Here is an 11,435-nt window from a genome sequence, read left to right on the forward strand (position 1 = left end):
TGTTTTTACACCTTTTAATGTTAAAGTTGGTCTTTGTGCTTGCCAGTGTTGGAAAGACACTTCGTTGCACTGAGGTCTGCTTATTTTCAATATCTTGTCTTTGTTTGCACAATTTGTAATTTGAACAACCCCTAACAAATATGGTGATGTTGACTTCTCTGACTCTTTTCTATGTTCTGAAGCTGTTCCTGAGAAAGCTGAACTGCCTGTGGAAAAAACTGAAAAATGTGTGTCTGATAGCCTGCCACCTGCTACACCTGACCTGTCTTTTGAGGCAAACAAAACAGATTTTTTTCCATGCGCAACAGAATGACCCAACTCTGGCCACAAAACTGGCCAGCGATCAGAATCCCCGTGTTTACAGCATTGAAAATGACGTGTTAATGCCTAAATGGCATCCTCCCTCATCTAGTGATCTTGGCTGGACTTTGTACCGCAAAAACTTTGACCCCAAGTACTCAGTCTTGCACATGACAGTTTCTCTGTTACCATCGTATTCTGTATCACTTATTTTGGCCAGGGTTAAAAACTGATGTAACCAAGTATTGTCGTTCTTGCCACATTTGCCAGGTCAGTGGAAAACCCAACCAGGTTAATCTTCCCGCTCCATTGCATCCGATCCCGGCTTTAGGGGAACAATTTGCGTACAAAATCATTGATTTTGTAGGTCTTCTCCCAAAAACAAAGTCAGGAAATCAGTACATCTTGACTTTGATGTACTGATGTACACGCTTCCCCGAGGATATTCCGCTACGCACTATCAAAGTCAAAGCCATTGTCAGAGCATTAGTAAACTTTTTCTCCACTTTCGGTTTGCCTAAATCTGTTCAAACGGACCAAGGGTTTAATTTTATGTCCAAAATATTTGCTCAGGTCTTAAAATCACTCTGCATCAAGCATCAAAAATCCAGTGCGTATCATCCCGAATCACAGGGTGTGTCAGGATCCTGGGTCTCCTTACCCAGCGTTTTTAGTTCTTTGTGATTCTTGTATTTTGTACTCGTGTGATTTATTCTATGGTTTCTAGTTTTAATCCCTTGCCCTTCATGTTTCTCGGTGCCCCCTCTGTTCTGTGTACGTCTGTGTCTTTGCATGTTCGAGCTTCTTGTTTTCTGTCACTCTGTATTGTGAATTATGTTCTCATGGTGGGTCTTTTATTACTCCCTCAAGTCTAATTTCTTGTGTTCCAAGCTTAGTATTTCCCTCTGCATATTTTGGTTATTAGAGTCCTCTGCCTTATGGTTTATGTCTGTGTTTCTTAGTTGCTGTCTCCACCATGACAAGTTCGCGTCTCTGTGTTATACTTCCTGTTTCACTTTGAAGGTCTGTGTCTTATGTGAATGTGTCCTGCTTTGCTTGCCTCGTCAGTCCTGATTTCTCCCAGCTGTGCCCTCCTTCTGTGTCTCATTCCCCTCGTTACTTCCCAGTGTATTTAAACCCTGTGTTTCTCTGAGTCGCATCGTCCCTCATGCTGTGTGGATCTCCCTGTGAGTTTAGTTTGTCATTTTCCAGTTTAGTTTAGTTTAGTTTAGTTTGCTTTTGTATGCTTTTCCCGGCCAGCAAATAAAGCTGTGGTTCCTGAGTTCATTTGAGTTTAAGAGCCTGCATTTTGGGTTCAATTCCTGTTTGCCACCCAGCGATTCATGACAGGGTGCGCTTGAGCGTTTCCACCAAACATTAAAAGCCATGATGAGGAAGTTCTGCCTTGAGTCAGGAAGAGAGTGGGATGAGGGTCTGCCACTTCTCCTTCTAGCGGTGAGAGAGAGAGTGTGCAGGAGTCCACGGGTTTCAGTCCCGCTGAGCTGGTGTTTGGACACACAATGCGTGGTCCCCTGCGGCTGCTTAAAGAGCAATATCTGTCCGACACAGCTATCCCTGAGCAGAACGTACTAGATTACCTAAGTTGTTTTAGGGAGCGTCTGCATAGACACTTACCTATCCCTGTTTGCTGACACTTACCCATCCCTGTTTGCTGACACTCCCTCTCGCACTACTATCCTCGAACATGACATGGATGTAGGTGACCACCCTCCGATCAAACAACACGCTTATCGTGTGAACCCTACCAAAACGCACTTTTTCAGCAAGAAGTTTCCTACTTGCTGGAAAATGGTCTAGCTGTCCCGAGTTCTCCCGAGAGCATGGAGTTCCCCATGCCTTTTTGTGCCGAAGGAAGACAAAACCCCACGTTTTTGTACTGATTTTCGAAAAGTGAACTGTGTGACCAAACCTGACTCCTATCCTCTTCCCCGCATGGAAGACTGTATTGATAGGGTTTGCTCCGCAAAGTTTGTCACCAAGCCGGATTTATTAAAGGGTTATTGGAAAGTCCCCCTCACTCCATGTGCATCTGAAATTTCCACTTTTGTCACCCCTGATCACTTTCTCCAATACACTGTCATGCCGGTTGGCCTTCAAAATGCCCCTGCCACAATCCAACGCATTATGCACATTGTATTAGGTGGTGTCAAAAATTGTGAAGTGTACTTAGATGACATTGTAGCTTATTCAGAGACCTGATCAGAACACCTTGGAACACTCACTGAAATTTTTGGAAGGTAAAAAAGAGGGATCCCTTACCCTTAATCTTGCCAAATGTGACTTTGGTAAACCCACTGTGACTTATCTAGGGAAGCAGGTGGGCCAGGGTCAGGTGCTCCCCCTTCTGGCCAAAATTCAGGCTATCCTAGATTTCCCTGTGCCTCGCATTAGACATGAGCTTCGCCGTTTCCTTGGAATGGCTGGCTATTATCGTGGCTTCTGCAAAAATTTTGCAGACGTAGTTGCACCTCTCACCAGTCTCACAAGTGTGTCAAAACCATTCGTGTGGTCACCCACATGCTAGAATGCTTTTGAGTCTGCCAAAGCTCTCCTCTGCAGCACACCGGTACTTGCCACTCCTGATTTCACACATCCTTTTAAGCTCGAGGTGGATCCCAGCACCAGCGGTGCAGGTGCGGTGCTGTTGCAGAAGGACAAGCATGGTGTCGATCACCCAATTGGTTATTTTTCAAAGAAGTTCAACATTCATCAGCAAAAATGCAGTATTATTGAAAAAGAAGCTCTTTCCCTGTTGCTTGCACTACAACATTTCGAAGTATATGTCGACTCTAGTTCATCACCTATCATTGTTTGCACCGATCACAACCCCCTCGTGTTTTTGACTAGGATGCAAAATTCTAATCAGAGGCTCATGAGATGGTCCCTCTTAGTGCAGGATTTTAATTTGGAGATCCAGCACAAAAAAGGAACCGAGAGTGTAATGGTAAATGTACATTTTCGCATGGTTTTCTCCATTCCTAAGTGCCAAACATCTATAGGGGAGATGTTTGGTCTTGGCAAGGGGGGTGTTACAGACCTGGCCATAATGTGTCTTGGTGGCTGTTTTTTGTTCTGCCTGTCTGTGTCTTTAAGAGTCTCTGCGGATGGTGAAAATAACAAAAGCAAGGACAGCACTAAACATAAAAAAGAGTTTTATAAAAGATAGACCAAGTTCAAGCACTGATAGTTGAGCGGGGGTCAAAGCAGTGTTACTCAAGATGACAACATCTGACTTCTTCCCCAGAATTGGGATCGTCCATGGACGGTTCAGTGAGTCTTTTCCTTTTTCCCCGCCATGTGCATTTGCATTTGGGCCTCTTCTGGATGGAGGTTCCATGGGGGGAAACTCTGTTTGGTCCAAAAAAGCATATTTGGACTGGTTGGGTAATTTGTGCTGTGGCTTTTTCTTATTTGTGGTAGTTGAAGGAAGTCTTGGTCTTGGATGTGTTTTCTTAAACCAAACTTTCTGTTGTTTGGCGTGGTTCAGTGGTTGTGGCAGCATTGATAACTGAGTTATGGGTATCTTTGGACCACGGGTATATGAATCCCTTTTTGTAGTCTCTCTCATCCTTTATTTCATTTTCATATTCCGCTAGTCTTAGATCAATTTCCTCCATTTGTTTCAGTACATCATTCTTGTCTCTTGCCATCACCTCGAGGTGCTGTTCAGTCTGTAATATTTCATTTTCCTCATTCAAATACCTAATAGTAATAGCCATCAACGCACAGAAGCATTAGTTGAGGACACTATTCCATGCAGTAGTGAAACCTGGATTGTCCTTACCAAAAGATGGCGGCTTGAGAATACGTAGTCCTCTTGGGATCCTTGCTGATGTAGTTTGATAAGGTGATGGCATGCCATTTGTTACTGAGTATCTGCGATGTAGAACTTCCTCAGGTGATCTGTTGATTCCTGATTGGTGTCTTGTTCAAAGAGTGAGGAATTCCTCAAAACTTCTATAAGATTGAAGCAACAGAAAGCTGATGCTCCTTGAATGTCATCGTCTCTTGTGGTCAAGTAGGACGTGGTGTAATTCTAATGTTGTTGCTCCATGGTGAGTGTGTCAGCTAAATGAGGACCTTTCCACAAATGTCTTTCCATGTGATGATGTCCTCTTGCTTTTTAATCTAATTGCTGCACTGCCTTCTTTTTTAATAAATGCTTCTCTTTGTAATCTTTTTTTTTTGTATATTTGTAATATTCTTTTTATGTATGTCATGCATGTATTATTTTAAGACAGGTGGGGATTATGTGTCCTTACCCATGTCTTCACCATTAATGACCTAGTCCAGTATTTACTTGGGCGTGACTTAACCAATTAACTAATACTAACCTGTTATATGTCAGCTGGTTTATCCATGAAGATGTGATTGGTTTGATTTGATTTTTTTCTGTTTTCATGTTTTTAATTTAAGCACACTTCTATGTATTACTATGACCGTGAAGAAGGCCACAAGCCGAAACGTGTTGGTCAGTCAATGAAGTTGTTCCTCTTCCCGTCAAGTGTTGCTGGAGTTCCTGCATTGTAATTTTTTTCATCCTCTTCACGCACCTTGGAAGTAGGTGAAGTCGTGCCAAAAAATTTTGTTGTGATTTTGTCTGGAAGTAGAAAAGAATAAATGTATGTATTTAAATTGTAGGTTGTTTTTTTTTTTAGCATATCTGTCAAAAAAGTTCCCCAAGCTGCTCAAATATATTTTTTGTACCTTTGCTGCTGTGAGGTCAAATGGGTGCAAGCATTTTAAATGTTTTTATTTTAACAGAAGGAGTGACTGTAAAGACATGAGATTTGCTACATAAAATGCCATTGCTTTAGCCTGTAGTGTTTCAGTAGTTCCACCCTTTTGCCTCATAAGTGAATTAAAAACATCAAACAAACTCGCCTAAATGTCAAAGAAAACAGACGTGTCAATAAGATACAAATTATTTTCCATAAAATAAAAGTATAATCAAGTATAAACTTCCAGAGGTGGTGCAAGAAGAAGACACAAATGCAATGACTCTAATGAGAACTTAAACGAGATATAGAATACAATTAAACCAGAAATGGTCGAATGCAGGAGTCCTTTGAGCAGCAAGAAACAAATCAAGTAAGAGGAAACAAATTCTTCAACATAAATCATGAACACACAAAAGGATGCAAACACACACTAAGAGAGAGCAAAGGAAGTTCAGAGCTATAAATGCACATATCAGTGGAAGTGAATGTAAAAAGGTAAGGAGACCAATGAGGATAATGAGGTAATGGAAGCAAAACAAAACACAGGAAACAAATGAGTATCAAACAACAAAATTAAAACTATCAAGTTACTATCAGTGGGAAACAATAACCCTGAATACGAGATGTATTACAAAAATTTTACACAGAGTCAAACACTGAGTAAAAAGCTGAATATGTTGTGGCGAATCCACTTAGCCAAAAAAATGGATCGGACATCAGTTGTAGAAACGATAGTCTTTATATAAGGCTTCAAAAAGGGGAATGTACAACAAATAAACTTCTCGACATCAGAGCAACATATAATGGCTTCCCGAAACTTTCTTTGCTAGCTAAAACCCAGAGTAACTTTCGTCTACCACAAAGGATTCTGGGAAACGCAGTTTTCTAATGAAAATACCTGTTAAATGCTCCCCTTTAGCAGAAAATTAAATCTATAATTAACAGCTCTCACTAAACATGTGACTAACACTTAAATCACTTACAAAATAACCAAAATGCTGTTATCAAACAAAAACTGCAATAAAGTTACAACATCCTCCCCCCCGATGAACAATCTGTTCATCTAAAGCTCCAGGTTATACAACAACTGAATCGGTCTTCTTAACAGAGTCCCCGTTGTCGTGCGAACTAAGCAAGATCTAACAAGACCGTCTCGACCAGGAAACATTTCTTCAATTCTTCCAAGTTTCCACACTTGTCTGGGGAGGTTGTCATGCCCAATGAGCACGACATCCCCTAGTTTTAGGGGTGTAGGCTTTGAAGCGTCACAGCAATGAGCTGACTTCAGCTCCAACAGATAGTCCCTTCTCCAGGTGTTCCAGAAGTTGGTCATAAGTTTCTGCCGGTATCTCCATCTCCGAGTAATGTCCTCTTTGTTAGGTGTTGGATGGTGTGTGTCCTTCGGGATTGACTTGGGTGGTAGAGATGTCAGTCGTTTGCCCACCAAAAAGTGGGCTGGAGTAAGTGGTTGCGGTTCATTTACCTCGTTGTGCACAAAGGTGAGAGGCCTAGAGTTCAGAGTTGCTTCGACTTCCGCACACAAACATTTCGTGAGCTCCACCCTTAGACAGATTCACTATTGCAGCTTCCCAAATCACCCACATGCTTCTGCAATGAACTCAAGTCTCTGAAAACAGCAAGTGCTAATTGCTCCACAGCTCCTTCAAATCTTGGTCTGCTCCTTAAATGTTCTGGCATTGTCAGAATAGATAACTCTGCATAGCCCTCTCCTGGCAATGAATCTCTTCAACGCTAGCAAAAATGTCTCAGTTGACTGATCTGACACAAGCTCTAAATGGACCGCTCGTGTCACAGCACAGGTAAATAGGGCAATGTAGGATCTTTTCACAGAATCCTCTGTTTTCACATAGAGTGGCCCAGCAAAATCCACACCTGTAACTTCGAATGGTGGTGACTCGGATATTCTGTCCCTAGGCAAAGGTGCAGTTAGCTGATGCCCAGCCTTTGCCTTAAACCTCTTACACACAGTGCATCTGGTCACAATGCTCTTAACCAGCTGCCGAGCCCGGATGATCCAATATCTCTCTCTTATTTGTACAAGAGTGTCCCTCACTCCTGAATGCATCACCCTTTTGTGACAGTCCTGTATCAGCAGTTCTGAAAATCTGTGTTTGTTTGGCAGAATCCAAGGATGCTGCTCTCTGAATGTGAAGTCCGACTGCTGCAGCCTGCCTCCAACACTAAGCAGCTCATCTTCATCAAGGAATGGTTTCAGTTCCTGAATCTTACTGTCATTCATCATAGGTTTTCCTACCTTCAGTCTCTGGACCTCCTGGTGAAAACTGTGATGTTGTGCAACCTTAATCCAGTACTTCTCAGCATCAAGAAGCTCATTTGCTGTCAGCTCACCTCGCATCTTTGGTTGCATCGTTGTTTTTGCATTAGCTATGAATCTCCTAATCCATGCTGTCACTCTGAGCACTCTCTTCAGTTTGCCGTAACTCTCAAGCTTCAGTATTGGTTCACAGATGTCAGTGTCATTAGCAGCAAACTGCATGGCTATTTGATAACTGGATTTAAGTTCTACATTCATTTCGTCTGAAATGTTTTCATCTTCAGACTCATGTATCCGATCTTCTGATACAAGAAAACTGGGGCCATTCCACCATAGCTGGTTTTGTAGTAGGGCCTCCACTGATTGTCCTCTTGTGGGCAGGTCAGTGGGATTAGCCTTCCCTGGGATGTGTGACCATGAAGATGGACTCGTAAGAGTCTGGATCTCAGTCACTCGGTTTGCAACAAACGATTTCCACCTTTGTGCCGAACTGCAAATCCATTGCAAAATGATCATGGAGTCAGTCCACATTTTTATTTGGGATTGCTCCATCCTCAGCGAGATGATCAAGTTGTTCGCCAATCTGGCCCCAATCACGGCTCCCATGAGTTCCAGACGTGGCAACGTCATTTTCTTTAGGGGAGCCACCCTGGCTTTAGATGCGACCAAGCTCATTGTCGTTTCTCCTTCTCGTGTTTTGCCTTGCAGATAGGCCACAGCACTGTATGCCCTTTCACTGGCATCACAAAACACATGTAATTCCAAGCCCTCTTTGCTTTCTTGTTGCATATTGATTTAGTACCACCTTGGTATGGCGAGCTGGTGTAACTGAGTAAGCTCTGAACACCACTGTTGCCATTCTTGTGCCAGATCTGGTGGCAATTCTTCATATCAGGAGAGCCCCCTCTCCCACATTGCTTGGAACATGCACTTGACCCTAATGGTGAAGGGGTTCAGAAACCCAAGTGGGTCATAAATTCGTGCTGAGGACTGCAGCACGCTTCGTTTGGTTCCTTTCTTCTCTGTTAGAAGCCTCACTAGTGAACTAAGGTGAAATCATCAGGCTCTGGCCACCACACTAATCCGAGCACCTTTAATGCCACTCCATTCGTCTCAGGTGCCATCATGTAGCAGAGGTGTGGACTCGAGTCACATGACTTGGACTCGAGTCAGACTCGAGTCATTAATTTTATGACTTTAGACTTGACTTGAAAAAATGTTCTAAGACTTGTGACTTGACTTGGACTTTTACACCAATGACTTGGGACTTGAATTGGACTTGAACCGGTTTACTTGAAAAGACTTGATATTTTACCCCAAATATAAAATTTAACATGCATATTATATAGAGATTGAAAATGTGACGTCATTCACGGGTAGAACCGCAAAGGATTCTGGGAACTCGTGGCAAGACGGTACTAGCGCACGCAGGCTTTCAATTAAATCAGTTATACAGCGATAAAAAGAAACACAAAAATGTCAAGAAGCTGTTGTATTATTAACTGCAATAGCCGGTCGCATGACAGCCACGGGAAGCCGACGGGTAAAGAGATCGGTTGTTATCGGATTACGTCGTTGAAGAGAAATTGTTCGAGCCATGTTTCCGAAGTAACAAAGACGCGACGGATGGCCTGGATTGCAGCCATTCAAAGATCAAATATAACGTCCCAGAACACTCCAGCTCACAGGTTAGTCTGCTCCAAGCATTTACACGAAGGTCAGTGTTTTTTAGTAGTTAATACGTCATTTTCATAACATAATTGGTGATATAGGTTACAAGCAAGTCTGGCGCTGAACAGAAATTGTCGCGCTATGCTCCTTTATTTATTGTGCATAAATAGTGAATTGTCCTGACACAATATTGCGTTTCGCTTCTGTTATTATGGTACATTGACAAAAACATATACTTTTATTCACAGGATAAAACAGGTTTTTTGTATCACTAATTGCCCAGTACGATTACAGCATACATATTATTGTCACTGCTACATTTCTGTAACGCGTACCAGAAATTATTTCCACTACTAATTAATTACCGTTGAGCTCAAAGGTCCTATTAATAAACGGTTAACGAATGTGTATTTATGACGACATTTGTGAGACTGGTAAACTTATGATACGTACGATGGTCTTTCTTTCTACACGGTGCATTTCAAGGTCCTGCACCCATCCGTCGGTAAACTGTACCTGGGCTTGTTGCAGTGACCTGAAGTTACTAAACTTCATGAGTGTATGCACTCACTCCAAGAACCGTATAATTATAAATATGCATATAAATATGCTACGATGAGATAGCTGACTTCATCTAACTAGCAAATGTTGTCCAGGCTACGTTGGTGATACAGTTTTTTTTAATGTGTATGATATTTTTGTCATGCGATTTTAAAGCTGGTCCTACAACCGCATCCAAGAATAACATGCAGCTTATCTCAGAACTGTCGGTGAAAATTATTCTTGGAGCTAGGTTTAATTGAGCTGCATTTTAAAGAGGTGCAATTTCACAATTTGTGTATATTTTCTAAGTTCACTATTTTGTCATGCTGTTTGTCATAAACCATTTGAAAATACCAGCAGCCGCCAGTATTTCTTTGGCATTCGTCGTTATGTGATACGCCTCTTCCACTGAGCGTGTACTTGAAATGAAGTCATCTACGTAAAGTGACTCCCTTATTGTATTCACCACTTGTGGTTGGCTTGTTTCATATTGTTTTAGATGTCTTTGAATTGTCGCTGCAAGCAGAAACGGGCTTGGTGTAACTCCAAACACCACTCTCGTCATCCTCAGAATGCGCAGGTGATCATTCACTTCTCCATTCGGTGCACCTGAGAACCACAGGAACCTGACTGCATCTCTGTCCCTTTCTGCAAGACGTATTTGCAGGAATGCTTGTTTTATGTCTGCCAGAAAGGCGATTTCGTGTTCCCTAAATCTAAGGAGAACACTGAGCAGATCTGGATTCAAATTTGGGCCCGTAAATAAGCAGTCATTCAGCGACAGACAGCCTTCTTCATGGGACGATGCATCAAAGACCACTCTTAATTTTGTAGTTGCTTTGTCCTCTCTCAGCACTGCATGGTGAGGCATATAATACATTACAGAATCTGTGCTGCTGTTTGGTGTCACTTCCTCTGCAATGTTCTGGTCCAAGTAGTCCTCCACCACTTGATTATACCTGCTGAAGAGTGTGACATCCTTCTTAAATCTTTTACTCAGACCTTCCAGCCGTTTTTTGGCAACTCTGTAGTTGTCTGAGAGCTCTACCCTTTCTGGCTTCCATGGCAACTCCACCTGATATCGTCCATCTTTAAACATAGTCGTTCTCTCAAACATCTGCAGAGCCTCATCATCTTCTGGGTTCTTTGTTGTCTCATTTGTAATACCCAGAGACTCTATTTCCCAGAATGCTTTCAGTTGCTTGGAGAGGAGTTTCTCTTCCTCACACGGAATGAACATGCAGGCTGCCTCTGTAACAGTTGATGCAGAGACTGGACCCTGAACAGACCATCCGAAGGTGCTCTCCAGTGCCACCAATGTTTCTGTAAGTCTCTCCACCCTTCCTGTCACGATCTGCCAATAGTAGTCAGCTCCTATGAGGACAGCAAGCTCTGGTTCCTCATTGGATCCTGGGAAGTCAGCCAGTTGTAGTACTCTTTTCTTAAGCTCATGCTGGATCTGTTCACCAGGAACCTTCATTATTGCCGAGCACACTTGTGGGGTCTCCACAGCTTCTATTACAATACTCTGGCTAGGATCCCAGATATTTTGTAGCATAACTTTCACTATGCCGCGCTGTGATCTTGTGGGAAAGGAGGACCCAAATGTGTGTAGTGTCAATGTCTCTTGCCTTATTACTGGTAAATTTAGGCTCTTCACCAACGTTTCATGTATGAAGCTTCTTTGGCTGCCTCCATCTAATAAGCAACGAGCTACCCTTCTGCCTGACGGGTCTTCAATCCACACCTTTGCAGTCTTTAGGAACACAGTGTTCTGTTCACCTGGTTTCACTCTTACTGAATGAGGGAGCACGGAGAAGACCACTGCTTCTGGGATGGGGCCTGTACATCCACCCTTTCACCACCGCACACAGCAACGTGAT

This window comes from Haplochromis burtoni, unplaced genomic scaffold (assembly GCF_018398535.1).
Source record: "Haplochromis burtoni strain Fernald_Lab_line unplaced genomic scaffold, NCSU_Asbu1 Contig_835, whole genome shotgun sequence".
NCBI lineage: Eukaryota > Metazoa > Chordata > Actinopteri > Cichliformes > Cichlidae > Haplochromis > Haplochromis burtoni.